We start from the raw sequence: 7005 nt of genomic DNA, 5'->3' as shown, positions 1-7005 counted from the left end.
GCATCAGAGTTATGTTTGACCTTGTGGGGAGGGGAGGGGGCATGGCCAGGGGCATCATTCTTGTTGGGGGCCCCTGTGATGGCCTGAATGCTCTACCAGCAAAAACAGGCTCCCAAGCTCCATTTTTGGCTGTGACGGCCTCCTGCAACCGAGCTCCGTTTTCGCTGGCAGAGGCACTGCGGGCCAGTCCATTGCTGTTTCCAGGGTAGCCTCATAGGCCAGATGTAACTACCCTGTAGGCCGGATCCATCCCCTGGGCCTTGAGTTTGACACCCATGATCTAGATGATTATTACCTGTGATATCTAGATGGTTTCTCCTGAATACTTTGTTAGATCTGGGCAACGAGAGACAGACTGCGGACACGAAGTGACTTAACAGCTCTTTATTAGTAATAATAGTGATCCAGCTTGTTTGGTAGTCGGAGGGTTCCCCTTTTATAGGGATTGGGCACGCCCCTCGACCAATCAGAGGGATACCTGTTTCCCGCTGTAGGAGCGGACCAGAGGGAAGACTTATCCCGATATATGTTAATATCTAACACCCCTCCCCTCCTAGATGGGACGTTGCGGTAGGTAACATAATCTTTTAGGTAGGTGGGTGTTTGTCTTGCTCGGGAGGAACGTCGTAGTTCGGGTTGGCTTGAAGTGGTTGCAGGACTGGGTGCGGGTTGATTTGAAGTAGTTGCAGGATCGGGTGCTTTTTCTATTTCCCGTTCTGGAGGTCTTGTGCCTTCGTTGCTCGGGCGTTCAGGAGTTTGTTCGGCTGCGCTGTCTGGGGGTTTCTCTGTTACGTGTGTGTAGTCTTGTTCCACGCTTGGCTCGCCGGCGTCGTTGTTTCCTATGCTGGGGTTTTCTTGTGGCTGACTTTCCGTAGACAGGAAACTTTCGTCTTCATTTCTCAGGTTGGAGTGTGCTAGGCGACCCCGCAGTTGATCGATGTGCCTTTTCCAATTCCGCCCATCTTCTAGCTCTAGCAAATACGATCGTGGGCCCGTGATGCCTATGACCTTTGCCGGCATCCATAATGTTCCCCCCGTGTAGTTGTGAGCGTATACTGAATCCCCTACTCTGAAAGACCGGACCTTACTTGTAGAGTCTGGGGGAGCCGTGGCAGAGTAATTCGGATGGAGCCGGTCTAGGTGAGATCGTAGGCGACGGCCCATGAGTAGTTCAGCGGGGCTCCTACCCGTCGTTGCGCTCGGGGTAATGTGTTGAATGAGGAGGTAATGGTCAATGCGTGTTTGCCAATCACCTGGACCCATCCTGGCGAGGGCCTCTTTTGCGAATCGCACCATTCTCTCCGCCTGTCCGTTTGATGCTGGGTGGAATGGCGCGATGAGGGCATGCCGGATTCCCAACCCTGCTAAAAATGTTTCAAAGTGCATGGCCGTGAATTGGGGCCCGTTATCGGATACGAGGAGATCTGGCAGGCCATGGGTGGCGAAGAGTCGCCGTAGAACCTTTATGACTGCCTCTGCCGTGGTTGAAGTCATTAGGACTACATCTAGCCACTTTGAGTATGCATCCACAACTATAAGGAAAGTCTGACCTTGGAATGGCCCTGCGAAGTCGATGTGTATTCGCGACCAGGGTGCTTTGGGTTTCTCCCATTCTGTGGCGGGCGCTTCCGGGGGTGCTGGTCTCGATTCCTGGCATGGGTCACAAGTGGCCACCCACTCCTCTATTTCTTTGTCCATGTTTGGCCACCACACGTAACTTCTTGCTAACGCCTTCATTCTAACAATCCCCGGATGACCCATATGTAAAGCATCTAATACATTTTTACGTAAAGCATGCGGAATAACAACTCGATCCCCCCACAACAAACATCCTTGTAGTACTGAGAGCTCGTCCCGTTTCGACCAAAACATTTTGAATTCCGGGCCCACATTTCCCTTTGGCCACCCCCTCCAAACCCAAGTTTGAACTTGTTTTATTAAACTGTCTTTAGAGGAGAACCTTGCAACATCGTAGGAAGAAACCGGTCCCGAATCCAAACAGTCAATGAGCAATACCGGTACTTCTGGAGTGGGGTCTGGCAGAATGTCAGGTAATGGGCAACGGCTGAGTGCGTCTGCGTGTCCAAGAGTGGAGCCCGGTCGATGTATCAATTTGTATGAATATGCAGCCAGGAAAACAGTCCACCTGGTCATGAGAGGAGAAAGGGAGACCGGAGTGGGGCGGTTTCCCGCCAACAGTCCCAACAGCGGTTTATGATCTGTGATCAGTTCAAAATCGCGGCCGTAGAGGTATTCGTGGAAACGCTTTACTCCCGCGACGGCAGCCAGCGCTTCCCTGTCCATTTGGCTGTAATTTCTTTCGGCCGATGAAAGAGTTCTGGAGTAGAACGCGATGGGTGCTTCTTTTCCGTCGGGCATCCTGTGGCTGAGGACTGCTCCAACTCCGAAAGGTGATGCGTAGCAGGTCAATACCAGCGGTAGGGTCTGGCTGTATTGAACAAGCAATGAGTCAGTGGTGAGTAGACGCTTTACTCCGGCGAAAGCTGCAGCTTCGGATCGTCCCCATTTCCATGGTGCGTTCCTCTGGAGTAGACGGTGTAGTGGCTCAGCAACGGTCGCCTTCTGTCTCAGGAAAACGCTGTAGAAGTTAAGTAATCCGAGGAAAGCCTGCAACTCGGTCTGATTTCGTGGTGTGGGGGCGTCCTGGATCGCCTTAATTTTCTTTGAAGTGGGGTGTATTCCCTGACCATCGATTCTATAACCCAGGAATTCTACGCTAGGCACGTTAATTTGGCATTTTTCTTTTTTAAGGCGGAGACCCTTTTCTCTGATTCTGGCCAAAACAGATCTGACTCTTTTGTTTAATTGCTCCTCGTTTGCAGCTGACACCAAGATGTCGTCAAAATAGGGGACGACTCCTGGTATCCCTTGCAACAGTCGTTCCATGACGCTCTGGAACAATCCTGGGGCAATGCTAACGCCGAATTGTAGCCGGTTGCATTTGAATGCTCCTCTATGCGTCACTATCGTTTGGGCCTCCGCTGTGGCGCTATCAACTGGCAGTTGCTGGTAAGCTTGTGCCATGTCTAACTTTGCGAATACCTTTCCTGGCCCCAACGAGTGCAATAAGTGCTGTACTACTGGCACAGGATATGCGCTCTGTTGTAGCGCGACATTAATTGTGCACTTATAGTCCGCGCAGATGCGGACTGATCCGTCTGGCTTGACTGGGGTCACGATGGGCGTTTCCCAGCGCGCGTGATCTACCGGCTCAAGGATTCCTTGCTCCACTAACTTATCTATCTCTTTGTCTATTTTAGGGCGGAGTGCAAAAGGCACTCGTCTCGGTTTAAGTCGGATTGGCGCCACTTTAGGGTCTAAATTGAATGATATTGGTTTACCCACATACTTACCAAGACCGGGGCTGAACACATCCTCGAATTCCTTAAAAATCTGTTCAGCGCTGCTGTTTCTTACGGCGTTGATCCCGGTGACTTCTAACCCCAGGGCTTCAAACCAATCAAGCCCCAGAAGGTTCTGCAATGGCGCGCTGGCGATGGTCACGGGCAGCTGGGCTTCGATGTCCTTGAAACGGATGTGGAATGTGCCTTGGCCCACGATGGGGACTTGGTTCCCCTGGTAGTCTCGTAGAAGGACGTCTGGAGCGTGTAGTTGGCTCTTTCTGAGGCTAGGAATAGCCTGTTTCATGGATGCCCATGAAATGATCGTCAGGGTCGATCCTGTGTCAACTTCTAGCTCGCAGGGTGAGCCCTCCAAGAGGACTGTGACTCTCAGCCTTTTTGGCCGCTTAGGGCGGACCTGATGTATTGTGGTGAGATACGTTCGCAACTCCTCTCTCTGGGTCAACTCTATCTCATCGTCAACATCCTGAAAATACTCTCATTGAGCGTCTTGATAGAACGCTCTTTCAGCTCTTTGTGTGTATTCTCTCTGGGGATACGCTCGCTCACTTCCTTGTGAGTAATCTCTCTGGGAATACGCTCGTTCAGCTCTTTGGAAATTTTCTCTCTGGGTAAACACTTGTGGATTTCTCTCTGGGCGCCCTTTTTGATTTCGCCAAGCCCCTGGGTTGGGCTTCTGTTGGCGGTACATGGGTGGCTGCCGTGAGGTAGGGACTCCGCTCCGGCACACTCGTGCGATGTGCCCAAGTTTGTTGCAGTGCGAACAAACAACGTTCCTGAACCTGCAAGTAGACCTGGGGTGATTCCCTCCGCAGCTTGCGCAGGGCGGCAAACGGGATCCGGGTCTCCCCCCAGGCCTCACGTGACTGCTCTGCATTAGGTGACTGTCCTCGAACTCGGGATTCTCGTAGTCGGGGCTTGTGTCCTCGTAGTGAACTCTGGTTTGCCTCGGTGTTGGCTGGTTTACGCTGGCCCCTCGTTGTATGGTCACCGATGATTTCTCCGCTGATTCTGACGCTCTTGCTTCGTTTAACGCTGTCTGTAGGGTTAAACTCGGGTTTGCCAACAGCTTCTTTTGCAACGAAATGTCTCTTATCCCACAGATGAGCCGCTCTAAGATGTGTTCTTCCAGATCCCTGTATTCGCAGTGAGCTGCTGCTTTTCGTAGGGCTGCAACATATTGATTAATGGATTCTCCCGCCTTCTGAGTCCTCATGTTGAATTCTTTGCGGCAGACATGGCGGGAAGGTTTTGGCGCGTAGTGAGTTTGCAGAGTCTGTTGCAACGTTGTCCACGATACTGCTTGTATTGGAGTAGGCGCGGTGAGGTCTCTGGCCGTATTGAAGACTTCTTTTCCGCAGTAGCCGAGGAAGATGTTTTTCTTCCTTGCATCGGTGATCCCCGTGTATTCGTTCGCTTCGAGGAAACACTCGAAATGAATCATGAAGGCTTCCCATTCGTCGTTTGCTGGGTCGAAAGGAGCGGGGGGAGCATGCATCGCCATCTTCTCTGTTTGAATTTGCCGCGCTGCGGTGATCTGAGATAGCTGTCGGAATTGCTGCCGAATTCCTGGGCTGGATCAAATCCGGAGATTCTGGAGGTAGCGTTCTTCGTCCTATCTGTCTCTCAATCCCACCTTCGTCGCCAATGTTAGATCTGGGCAACGAGAGACAGACTGCGGACACGAAGTGACTTAACAGCTCTTTATTAGTAATAATAGTGATCCAGCTTGTTTGGTAGTCGGAGGGTTCCCCTTTTATAGGGATTGGGCACGCCCCTCGACCAATCAGAGGGATACCTGTTTCCCGCTGTAGGAGCGGACCAGAGGGAAGACTTATCCCGATATATGTTAATATCTAACATACTTCTCTTAGGTTTAAAAAAAAAGCTTGGCCTCTTGACGTGCTTCTGTAAGCACTTTGAGATATTTGGCTGGCTTTTGTTGGAAATGGGACAGAGATAAGTAAAAGTTCTTGTAATCTGTTCAATGTGGAATAAATTCATATTAGAATAGATGAGGAAGAGATAGTTTAGAATAATTTACAGAGTAATGGAGGGTGGATTGCTGGCCTGTAATAAATATTTTTCCTTTTTTTGCTATCAAAGGGAAGCAAAAACCCAGGCTGGTAATTGAACCCTAAAGAATTCACCCCTCCCCCAACACAGTTTTACAGCTGTTATTATTTGAGTTATCTTTTTAAAAGGGTTACAGAGTTTATACACATAACAAATATTACGTTTATAAAATATTAGCAATCAGATTCTTTTATTCACATTTAAAGTTGCATTTCTAATTGTGCTTGTTAAAGTGAAAATTGTACTGGAACAAACGGAGTGAATGAACATGGTTGCCTCTGAATAAATATGAGGGATCCTAGAGGTCATCTAGCCCCTCTGACCAATGGAGGATCTGTGATGTGTAATGCCTTAACAGTATTCCTGGTGCATAGCTTTTCATTCAATATTTCAAGCAAATAGGAGTACTCCATATTCTTCATAATGGATTCATAAATACTAAAATACATCTCTGGATGTAAATTGTTTGTTTGCATGGCCTGGTTTTTGGCATGCCATGGCCTGCTGCCCAGTCCAGGGACCAGGGTTTTGGGGACAACTGATGTATCTCTTCTTTATAATTGCAGCACAATCTGAGGAAGCGGAGTGCTTGGTTTTAAGGAGTTGTCAACAAAAGGTTCCAAAATGCCCTTTTTACCCTTTGAATCTCAAGTGCTCACAGCTTTAATAATTAAGATCAAACATATACTGAATCATGGAGGAATGGAAAATGTAAAGTGTAAATGTAAAGAATCGTAGACAATATTTCTTGAACTCTGTGTAATAAATAAAAAATATGGCCTCTGGTTTAACTATATATGCATATATAGATTGAAAAAAAAGAATGCTGCTATAGCAAGGCTCGATGGACAGACAATAGGACTTTTACATTCAGCACATGTGCTGTTTAACAAAAAAGAAGCATATTGCTTGGCCCAGATTTCTACCCTCTCCCATGTAGGAAATACATACAATGGCTATAAAAATGAGACACCCACCTTTTTAAGGGCTTGGTGAATAACGATTGTTTTTCTCCAGTCTGCAAGGAGCAACTCTGTTCAAAGGCTACAGTGACCCACCTTTACTCAGCGATTGAATGGAAGACTGAAATAAAGTCCTTTCCCTCCCAAAACTACAGACTATGGAATACATTGGATAATAATTAAAATCTTCCCCTTTTCTCCTTTTTTTGTGGTCATGGCAATTAAACCAATTGAAAGGATTCTGTGAGAAGTGGTGGAAGGAATACATGTCATCCACCTCTGACAATCACAAAGTGTAAACATTTATAGTCCCCAGTATAAACATTAAGTCTACTTTGTTTAACAATTAAGCTACAGAATTCTATGATTACAATGCAACAGTAAATGGAGTAGCATTACTGCTGCAAATGAACAAGAGCACACAACCAAGGAAGGCTGAAACTTGAGGAACCTTATAGTCAAATCATTATATTTATATTTATAGTTATATTGCCAGTTGGGTTCACTCAGAGCTGGCATTCTAGGCAACCATTCCGATAGACATGTTGGTACAGCTTCTATGCAAGGCTGGACTTCCACGGGTG

The sequence above is a fragment of the Natrix helvetica genome (assembly GCF_964273705.1).
Source record: "Natrix helvetica genome assembly, chromosome: 1".
NCBI classification, from domain to species: domain Eukaryota; kingdom Metazoa; phylum Chordata; class Lepidosauria; order Squamata; family Natricidae; genus Natrix; species Natrix helvetica.
This window is presented reverse-complemented; position numbering follows the sequence as displayed.